This window comes from Heterocephalus glaber, unplaced genomic scaffold (assembly GCF_053883595.1).
Source record: "Heterocephalus glaber isolate CG9 unplaced genomic scaffold, H.glaber_assembly_v1.0 deba00001454, whole genome shotgun sequence".
Lineage (NCBI taxonomy): Eukaryota > Metazoa > Chordata > Mammalia > Rodentia > Bathyergidae > Heterocephalus > Heterocephalus glaber.
In genome coordinates, this window is record NW_028258303.1 from 5,136,241 (window position 1) to 5,148,463 (window position 12,223).

The window sequence follows — 12,223 nt, forward strand, 5'->3', positions numbered from 1 at the left end:
AAATATGAATACAGCTTATTTTGTATTCATTTAGGTAAAAAATACAAATTTCCTCTCATTTCCTAGTGGACTGTCTTTTGCCCCTTACTTTTGGGAACATTGTTCCAAGAGACTCTGACTGTTATTAAGCTAACATCTCCCAGTTGCAAACCCACACTTCTGTGCTAGGGCTTTGGCAGCTATGTTTCTTCTTGGCCAGCTAATTGTCTGGTAGGCCTTATAAGTAGACATAGCTAGGAGCATCATAAGGGTGCAGGAGGAAGAGGGAATTGTTCTTTCCTGGTTGCTTGTTGTATCTCCCAGTGTCAGCTGTCATCCTGGCAACACTTCTGCAGTGGCAGTTCATTCCAGTATTAGTGTTTGACTCCAGGTCTCAGTATTTCCTATACTCATAGGACCTGCCTCACTGAGCCCTCTCAGGGACACTAACGTCAGCGGGCTGGTGCCCCTACTCCAATGTCTGTGTCTTGGCCTCTTAGGCCTCTCCTTGGGAGTTTCAATTTCAGCAACATAAAACATCTCCTTCAAGCTCCTAAGTTAAACAATTTCAACAACTTTCCCTTTGTTCTTCTAGGCCAGAGGTGATGATTGGTTCCCTGCATATCCTGCCTGTATGATATTTTAAGAATTTTTGGCTTTTCAGTCCTTTAATACCTAAGTATTATTTCTTTTTCATAAGTTGTCTTTGTTAAAATAAATTGTGTGGTGGTGGCCTCTGTATTTGACTCAGATTAATCTAATCTACCTCCATAGCTTTATAGATATTGTTGATGACTTTTATACCCCAATTTTAGGCTACATACCCTAGTTATATTGGATTTATGTTGTTTAGCCTTATGGTCAATATTAATCTCAAGATGACTTTGATGGTTAATTTTATGTATCAATATGGGTGGGCCATGGAGTGTCCAAATGCTTGGTCAAACATTATTCTGGGCATATCTATAAGGTTAACTTTGAATGAGACTGACATTTAAATGGATGGACTTTGAGGAAAGGAGATTGCCTTCTGCAAAATGTCCTATTCAGTTGAAGGCCTGATTATAACAAAAAGACCAGCCTCTCCTGGGCAAGATGGAATTTTCCAGCAGATTACCCTAAGACACTGCACACAACACTGGGTCTTTCTGGTTCTACAGTAAATGGCTTTGAACTGGAAATACATCACTGATGTCACAGTTCATAAGGTGCAAAAGATGAAAGATTACTCAGAGTCAGTGTCCAACTCGATATCCAGGAAGGCCCAGAGGAACTTCCTTTAACCAAGACCCCTCAGCATGAGAGAGTCTCATAAATATAGCTCCAAACAGAAGCTTCTGTGGCATTTTATTGATAGAACCAGGAAGCAAGGATAAAGAACAAAGGAAGGGCGTTGGCACAAGAAGTCATGTAGGGGACAGGGAAAAGGCAGGAGAAGGACAGAGGAAGGACAGGTTGGTCTGTTACATGACAGGCCTTAGGGGAAATCTCAGTAATAAATCAGAGAATGGAAAGGATGAAGGCCAGAGCATTCATTCCTTAAGGTAATGTGTTTTGATCCTACTTGGACTTGTAACCCTGTAGGCTGTCTTTTAATCTCTAACCATGCATTCCAGGAGGTTTTGGGCATGCGGCACCAAAAGTCCCTTATCTCTGCATAGCCATCTCATACACACTTTTGGCCAATGCCTCCACACATTGGCTCTCCTGGATCTCCAGGAGACCAGGAAGACTGGACTTGCAGTCTCGATAGTCGTGTATGCCAATTTAAAAAAAAATCTGTCTCTGTTTGTCTCCCTGTGTCTCCCTGTGTGTCCTTGTGTGTCTCTATGCCTCTCTCTGTCTCTCTGTCTGTTGTCTTTCTGTCTGTCTGTCTGTCTCTCATTCTCTCTCTCACACACACAATGTTGTTTTTTTCTGAATGACCCTGGCCTAATTCAATGGCTTTTAGATATTTTCTGAAGAATTGATTGTTCTAAGTTTGCCTCTTAGTGCACTCTGCAACAGTGACTGGTATGATAGAAGTTGCTACTTCTCTTGGAAAATATTAGCAACTGTTTATGAGCAAAGTGTTCCTAATGATACAGTAGATGAAATTGTACCTCCAAATGATATAAGAGAAATATTATAGTTCCCAACCTGTTAGCTGTCTGATACACCTAATTTGTGTTCTCTAAAAAGCAAAGAATGAATTCTAGGAACAACAGAGATTAAGAAATAGTGAGAGAATATTTATTGAAAATAAATGGAAATATTTATGAAAAATATTTATTGAGAGAATAGCTCCTGAGAGGCAGAAGGGGATCCAAATAAGTATCCCAGGACCCCACTTTACTGGGAAGTTTTATAGAGCAAAACTCACGTGGATACAATGTGTGAAACAGCTATGATTAATCTATAAGGTTACAAGTATAGTCAGGTAATATTGATCCAATGGGGAAGCAAGTCACATAGCAAGAGTATATGCTATGAAGAACAAAGATCTTCTTAGTTAGGTGATGGATCTGGGGGTCTTAGTCATCCACTGAGGCAACTGATGCCTATCTAGACTTTCCAGACGAGGTGTTATCACTTATCTCATCCCTTGGGGAAGTATGTAAGCCTGGTCCTTTTGTTGTTGTCTCAAGGCTTGGCCCCCAACTGATGTGTATTTTTACCTTCTGTCTTGACTCTCTCAAGGGCTGACTTGTCTGTCTATTATATTTCTGTTTAATTTAGCTGTCTATAATATTAATACTATTCTTTTCTAGAAAAACAGCAGAATATTTTATATATGTTATTTTCCTTTCTTCCTTCCTCGTTCTTTCCTTCCTTCCTCCATTCCTCCATCTCTCTTTCCCTTCCTTCAAGAATTAACCAATATGGACAAATTAATATTTAGAGGAAGACCCAATCACACTATATTGTGGCTATAATGCTGCCATTATGTTGTATAACAAATCCTTGTGTCTTATATAATACAATCATCATGTACTGATTGAGGAGCCTATGGGTAAGCTAGAGTAGCTTTTTGTGGGCATGTTCTTATGGCAGATCACAGGAGAACAAAAGAGAAATTCAAACTGTGTGAGCACAGTTATAGATTCTTGTTGTAGTCACATCTAGCATTACATTAAGCACAGCAAGTCTCATGGCCAAATCCTATAAGTCAAATGGTTAGAAAGGACACTCTGCTTACTGTGAATATATAGTGAGAATGAGGAAGGTGTTCTAGTCATTTTCTATTGGAGGACAATCAATCCTCTGATCTGCCTAGAAAAGGAGGTGGTTAGGGGTAAAGAAAAGACAATAAAGACAATGTGTAATTTCACAATACATAGGGGGCTGGGAGGTCAGTGACTCAGGGTGAGCAAAGACAAAGACATTCCAAGCTAGCCACTATTTATTGGGTGCACACAATAATCAGAGGGTGTATTGGATGACTTAGAGAGTGGTGGTAATCCTATGTTAATGAGGATCTTAGGTTGATGAGGACACTGAGATGGCCAAAGCATTCTTACAATAGTAGGTGGGATGAGATAGCAGGCTAATAAGAAATATGTCCTTCCCGTAGATGAAGGCTTTCTCTCTTTTTTTTTTAACTACTCAGTTCTCAAAGAACCAAGATGTCATCAGCTGATGTAATCTTCCCCTTGAGCATCACAGTATCTCAGGACCATTGAGGCCCTTGTGACCAGAGGTAAAATGCAGTTGTTTCCGCATGCCATAGCCATAGCCAGCTCATGGGCAAGAAAACATTGGGCCTTAGACAGTGCTAATCATAATTTAATTATGAAATTATTTTCCCCAAATTTTATAGAATGGGTCTCAACAACTTTCCTGTCACTGAGGCAAAAATACTGCATACCTGCAACTTTAAGGATGAAAGGTTTATTTGACTCACAGTTTTTAGAAGATTCAGTTCATGGTTGGCTGGCTCCAAGGTAAAAATGGGATGGTGGAAAGGCACTGTGGAAGAAAGATGTTCATCCCATGGAAACCAGGAATCAGATGACTAAAAGAGGAACTGAGGATAAAAATACACCCTTCCAGGTTTTACCTCCAATGATATACCTCCTCTGACCAAGACCTACCTCACAATAGCACATTAAACTAAGAAATCATCAGTGAATTAATCTACTGGTGAGTATAGTGCCCCGATGATTCCATCAATTTATAAGAACCCCACCTCTGAACACAAAAGATTTGGGGTACATTCTGCAAATGAACCATAATATTCTGTCTCTGGCTTCTAAAAGGCTCATGTCCATCTCATTATGCAAAATGCATTTAGTTCATCTATAATTCACCAAATACTTAACAGTTCCAGAATTACTGAAAAGTCCAAGCCCAAAAACTCTTCTGAGACTCAAGTCAAACTCTTAGCTGTCAGCCTCTGTAAAATTTTTTTTAAAAAGTTAAATATTTCCAACATATGATAACACAGAGTAAACATTGCTATTATAAAAGGGAGGAATAGGGGAATAGAAAGAAACTGGACAAAATCAAGAAAAAAACATTAAGTCTTGTAGCTCCTGATCCAGCACCTATGGAAGTTGTGGCCAGGTATGAAATCCATAGGGCTATAGCAGCTCTGCAGTTGCTACGTAAATGACCTCTCTTGGGCTGGCTTTGCTCACTGCCTTTAGTTTTCCCCTGCAGATGTACCACATTCCTGGAATCTCTGACTTCCTGGAATCTCTGCTGCATTTTCAGCTTTTCTCTGACACCTTTATGCACTATCCTCTCAGAGGCACACTGAGTCCTAGGCCTTCCTTTTAAATATGGGTGAAAGCTTACATGAAGCCAAAAATTTTATATTCTGTATGTGTAGAAAACCAGCATCATATGAATGATAAAAATATCTGCCACCAACTTGAGTAGTAACGTGGTCCCCTTGGGGCATTGCTGCAATGACTTCTGAGTGACTGGATGGCTGAACTTAAGGAAACAATTCTCTAGGCAGCCCAAAATGAGCAGAGTGGCCTGGGTCTCTCCTCAAAACAAAGTATTTCAGCCTGAGTTGCACAGAACATGCCAAATCAGCCCGCTGCAGACAGGCAGGTCTGCCCATACCCTACCGAGGTCCCCAGTCACGCAGAAGACACTGAACCACCCCCCTGCAGACAGGCAGCCACCTGGTTCCACACTACAAAGACACAGAGGACACTAGACCACCAGATCAAGGTACTGAGTCCTGCTGTTCCCAGCCCAGAGGTAGGGTCTTCTGAGCCGCCATCCCACTGCTCCTGGTCCAGAGGAAGGGGCTTCCCGGTCACCATCCCTCACACTGCTCCCAGCCCACAGGAAAGGGCTTTTGGATCACCAATCCTACTGCTGCTCCAAGCCCCTGTCCCACCTCATCCAGCTCAGAGGAGGTAATCTGTGCAGGTGCTAACAGTCCCCCACCCCAGTCGAAATGAGAAAACACATAAATAAGTCTCAAAACCAGACTTCCAGATCACCTACAGCAACCCCAAAGGGAAATGAGATGGAACACTCTGATACTCAACCACCTGGACCCACTGAACTGGCAACAAAAGGGGATCTGGAAAAAATGAAATCAGAAATAATTTCTCAGATAACAGGAGAAATTGTGCCCCTAGTGCAAGACATGATTAATAAATCTAGAGAGGAACTCAGGAACATGATGGAATCCCAACATAAAAAACAAATGGAATCCGTAAAACAGATGCAAATAGATTTCCAGGACATGAAAAACTCCATTGAAAGTCTACACAGCAGAATGAGCCAATGTGAGGACAGAATTTCAGATATAGAAGATAAGATTGCAATTAGTGACTAGGAAAAGAAAAATTGCTTCAAAATTATAAGGGAACATGAGCAATCAATCCAGCAGCTGCTAGATGATGCAAAAAAGAATAACATAAGACTGATTGGGCTCAATGAAGAAACAGGAGAGAGTGCAGATGACATAAAAAAACCTCTTCACAGAAATAATGGCAGAAAACTTCCCAAGCAGGGGAAAAGAGCTTGACATACAGATAAGTGAGGCATATAGGACTCCAAATAGCCTTGATCAAAAAAAATATACACATAGGCATATAATTGTTAAAATTCCAGAAACACAACAGAAGAACAAAGTTCTCCAAGCAGTCAGAGAAAAGAAACAAATCACATACAAAGGAAGGCCCATCAGAATCACAGCAGACTTCTCAACACAAACCATCAAGGCAAGAAGAGCTTGGAGTGACATATTCCAAGCCCTAAAAGAAAACAGCCTCCAACCCAGATTGATGTACCCTGCAAAACTATCTTTCAAAACTGATGGAGAAATAAGATACTTGCATGACAAAGAACACCTTAGGAACTTCGTGAATACCAAACCAGCACTCCAAAGAATTTTACACAATATCCTAAGAACAGACATTGAGGATCACAACCCCAGGAAGCAAAGCAGAATGAGCCCATCTGGCATGACAAGAAATTAAATGTAAAGGGGGAGAACCCAACAAAAAGAAAAAGTCATGGCAATGATAAGTAAATATGTTTCACTTATAACCATCAATGTTAATGGTCTCAATTCACCAATCAAAAGAAATAGACTGGCAGAATGGGTCAAGAAGCAAAATCCAACAATATGCTGCATACAAGAAACACACTTCATTCAAAAGGAAACTCATAGACTGAAAGTTAAAGGGTGGAAAACTATACTCCATGCAACAGGAACCTGAAAAAAAGCAGGAGTAGCTATCCTCTTTGCAGATCAAGTAGATTTCAAACCAACACTGATTAAGAGAGATGAAGAGGGACACTACATCCTTGTAAAGGGAAGAATCCAAGAGGAAGAGATGACAATCATAAATATCTATGCACCAAACACAAGTGCACCCATCTATATAAAACAAATACTAACAGACATGAAAAGTCATATATGCACTAATACAATTGTAGTGGGGGACCTCAACACCCCACTGTCACAAATAGATAGATCAACTACACTAAAAATAAGTAATGAAATACTAGAACTCAATTGAACTCTTGAACAAATGATCTTAACAGATGTTTACAGAGTCTTCCACCCCACAAAATCAGAACACACATTCCTCTCAGCTGCACATGGGTCATTCTCCAAAATAGACCACATACTCACACATAGAACATGTTTAAGTAAGTGCAAAGGAATTGAAGTTATCCCCTGTATATTATCAGACTATAGTGAGATGAAATTGGAGATCCATAGCAAAAGAAACTCGAAAAATTTCATAAACACATGGAAATTGAGCAACACACTTCTGAATAACCAATGGGTCACAGAGGAAATTAAAGAAGAAATCAGACAGTTCCTTCAATTAAATGACAACGACAATACAACATATCAGAATCTATGGGACACAATGAAAGCAGTCTTACGAGGGAAATTCATAGCAGTGAATATGCATATTAGGAAAACAGAACGAGCCCAATTAAACAACCTGATGCTGACCCTCAAGCTTCTAGAAAAAGAAGATCAGGACAACCCCAAAGCTCATACAAGGGAGGAAATTATAAGATCAGAGGAGAAATCAATGCAATGGAGACTAAGAGAACGATACAAAAAATCAATGAAGCCAAGAGTTGGTTCTTCAAAAGAATCAACAAAATCGACAAACCTGTCTCCAACCTTGTCAGAAAAAGGAAAGAAAAGGCCCAAATCCATGCAATTAGGAATGAAAAGGGTGAAATGACAACAGACCCAGCAGAAATCCAGAGGATCATCAATACCTACTTCCAGAACCTATACACCAATAAGATGGACAACACAGAAGAAGTGGACAGATTTCTAGATACATATGAATTACCAAAGTTGAACGAAGAAGACCTAAAAATTCTGAACAACCCAATATCAACCAATGAAATTGAAGATGTAATTAAAAACTTATCAACTGAGTAAAGCCCGGGCCCTGATGGCTTCACTGCTGAATTCTACAAGACATTTAGAGAGGAACTGCTGCAACTACTGTTTAAACTCTTCAATGAAATTGAAAGGGAAGCAATACTCCCAAATTCATGCCTGGAAGCAAGCATCACCTTGATCCCCAAAGCAGAGAAAGACCCAACTGAAAAAGAGACCTATAGGCCAATCTCACTAATGAACATAGATGCAAAAATCCTTAATAAGATACTGGCAAACAGAATGCAGAAGATCATCAAGAAGATCATACACCCTGATCAAGTGGGATTCATCCCAGGGATGCAGGGATGGTTCAATATATGAAAATCAATCAATGTAATACACTATATCAATAGAGCCAAGGACAAAAACCATATGATTTTCTCCATAGACACAGAAAAAGCATTTGACAAAATCCAACATGCATTTATGATAAAAACCCTACAAAAAATTGGAATAGATGGTCTCCACCTCAAACTGATAGAAGCCATCTATGAAAAACCAACAGTCAATATCATACTAAATGGGCAAAAACTGAAATCCTTTACACTAAAATTAGGAACAAGACAAGGATGTCCACTATCACCACTCTCGTTCAATATAGTTCTGGAAACATTAGCCACGGCAATTAGACAAGAGAAAGAAATAAAAGGAATAAAGATAGGAAATGAAGAAGTCAAATTGTCATTATTTGCAGATGACATGATACTCTATATATAAGACCCCAAGAACTCCACCAAAAGTCTTCTAGACTTAATAACCAAATTCAGTCAAGTAGCTGGTTACAAGGTCAACACACAAAAATCAGTAGCTTTCCTCTACACCAATGACAGACTCACTGAGAGAGAAATAGGCCAAATAATTCCTTTCACTATAGCATCCAAAAAACTGAAATACCTAGGAATCATCCTAATGAAAGAAATCAAAGACCTCTTCTCTGAAAACTATGGCACTCTGAAAAGAGAGATTGAAGATGATATCAGAAAATGGACAGACATCCCCTGCTCCTGGGTAGGAAGGATTAATATAGTGAAAATGGCCATACTTTCAAAACTGATGCATAGATTCATTGCAACTCCAATTGAAATCCCAGCAGCATACTTCATAGACCTTGAGAAAACAATCCAAAAATTCATTTGGAACAAGAAGAGACCCAGACTAGCAAAAACAATTCTAGGTAACAGAGACATGGCAGGGGGTATCACAATCCCCAACCTGCAGCTCTACTACAAAGCTACTGTGATAAAACCAGCATGGTACTGGCAAAGAAACAGATCTGAGGACCAGTGGAACAGATTAGAAGATGCAGAACCAACGCCAGACACACTCAGCCACCTCATCTTCGACAAAGGAGCCAAACACCCTCACTGGAGGAAAGATAGCCTCTTTAATAAATGGTGCTGGAAAAACTGGGCTTCAACTTGCCAAAGATTAAAACTAGACCTGTATCTCTCACCATGCACTAAACTAAAATCAAAATGGATTAAAGATCTAAATATTAAAATAGAAACTCTGAACCAGTTGGAACAGAGGTTAGGTAGAACTCTTGAAGACATCGTGTAGGAAAAGATTATATGAACAAAACCTCAGTTGCCCATGAACTAGCACAAACAATCAACAAATGGGATCTCTACTTATTAAAAGGCTTCTGCAGAGCAAGAGAAACCACCAACAATGTGAAGAGACAACCCACAATGTGGGAAAAATCTTCACCTGCTCTTCCTCAGACAAAGGTCTACTATCTCGAATCTATAAAGAACTTAAAAAGATCAGACCTCCCAAATTTAAAGACCCAATCCAAAAATGGGCATCTGAACTGAACAGACATTTCTCAGACAAAGAAGTAGAAATAGCAAATAAATACATGAAAAAATGTTCAACATCACTGGTCATTTGAGAGATGCAAATGAAAACAATGCTGAGCTTCCACTTCACTCCAGAAAGAATGGCTGCTATCACGAAATCAACCAATAACCAATGCTGGTGGGGCTGTGGGGAAAGAGGAACCCTGCTCCATTGCTAGTGGGAGTGTAGACTGGTGCAAGCACTGTGGAAATCAGTATGGAGATACCTCAAAGAACTAGGACTGGAAATCCCATTTGACCCTGCTGTTCCTCTGCTGGGTATCTTCCCCAAAGAATTAAAAGAATCATACCACAGTGATATATGTGTGCCCATGTTCATAGCAGCGCAGTTTGTAATAGCTAAAACATGGAAACAGCCCAAATACCCATCAACTGGAGACTGGATAAAGAAAATGTGGTTTTTTAATAAAATGGAGTAGTACTCAGCCATAAAAAATGAGAAATTACAGACATTTATAGCTAAGTGGATGCACATTGAGGTGATACTCTTAAGTGAAATAAATAGGACACACATGTGTAAATACTGAATAGTTTCTCTAGTGTGAGAAACTGAAAGTGTAAATAAGGACTAAATGTATAATAGGTAATGTGAAATAGGAAGAAAAGGGGCAAAGGGGAAGGAAGTGGGAGGGCTAGGGGAAAGGATTGAAGGGAATGAGATTAATATGAGAAAATGGAAAAATAGGAACAAAATCTTTGTAAATAGGGAGGACTGGAGGGGTTGAAGGGAGGACTGGGCAAGGGTGAAAAATAAGAACCAAGAGAAATTATGTAAAGGTGCAAATTTCCAACGATGAATGTCATTATATTGTATACCTGAAGTGTACCAATGATTAGAATGAATAATGCAAATAGGAAGATAATGTAAAATAGGAAGAAAAGGTCCAAAGGGATAGGGGTAGTGGGAGGGGCAGGGGAAAGGAAAGAAGGGAAAGGAAAAATGATGAGAACTGGAAAAAAATGGAAATAAAGTCTTTGTAAATAGGGAAGGGTGAAGGGCATGAAGGGAGGGCTAGGAATGGGGAAAAAATAAGAACCAAGATGCATTATGTAAAGGTACAATTCCCAATGAGAAATGTAATTGTGTTTTATACCTACAATGTACCAATAAAAGAATTTAATACAAAATAAAAAAATTTGTGTTCAATGGTACTTATTAGAAGTTGTCAAATTTCATTCAAAAAAGATTTACGTAATATGCTTTTTATAGCCTTTTAAATTCTGTAAAATCTATTGTAATGTCCTCTAAATTTTGATACTGTAATTAAAAATGTATAATTGATATTGTGTAATAGGAAAAAAGGTCTAAAGGAGTAGGAGAAGAGGGAGGGGTAGGGGAAAGGAAAGAAGGGAAAAGAAAAAATATGAGAAAAGGAAAAAACATGGAAACAAAGCCTTTGCAAATAGGAAAGGGTGGAGGGGTGGAGGGAGGGCAGGGGAAGGGGAAAAAATAAGAAGAAAGTACATCATGTAAAGGTACAAGATCCCAATGATGAATGTAGCTGTATTTTTTTTACTTAAAATGTACCAATAAACTCAATGGGGAAAAAGTATTTGGACAAAAACAAAAAAAAATATGACATTCTCAATAGATGCAGAAAAAGCATTCAACAAAATCTATCATGCATTTATGATAAAAACCCTACAAAAAAGTGAAATAGATGGTCTTTACCTCAATCTGATAAAAAGCATCTATGAAAAATCAACAGCCCATATCATACTAAATGGTCAAAAACTGAAATCCTTCACACTAAAATGAGGAACAAGACAAGGATACTCACTATCACCACGCCTGCTCAACATAGTTTTGGAAAGTTTAGCCATGGCAATTGGACAAGAGAAAGAAATAAAAGGAATACAGATAGGAAATGAAGTCAAATTGTCATTATTTGCAGATGACATGATACTCTATATAGAAGACCCCAAGAACTACACCAAAAGTCTTCTAGACTTAATAACCAAATTCAGTCAAGTAGCTGGTTACAAGGTCAACAAACAAAAATCAAGAGCTTTCCTCTACACTAACAAAAGACTCACTGAGACAGAAATAGGGCAAACACAATAGCATCCAAAAAACTGAAATACCTAGGAATCAACCTAATGAAAGAAATCAAAGAACTCTTCTCTGAAAACTATAGCACTCTGAAAAGAGAGTTTGAAGATGATATCAGAAAATGGAAAGACATCCTTTGCTCCTCGGCAGGAAGGATCAACATAGTGAAAATGGCCATACTTCCAAAACTGATGCATAGATTCATTGCAACTCCGATTGAAATCCCAGCAGCATACTTCAAGGACCTTGAGAAAACAATCCAAAAATTCATTTGGAACAAGAAGAGACCTAGAATAGCAAAAGCAATTCTAGGTAACAGAGACATGGCTGGGCATATCTCAACCCCCAACTTGAAACTGTACTACAAAGGTACTGTGATAAAAACAGCATGGTACTGGCAAAGAAACAGATCTGAGGACCAGTGGAACAGATTAGAAGATGCAGAAACAACGC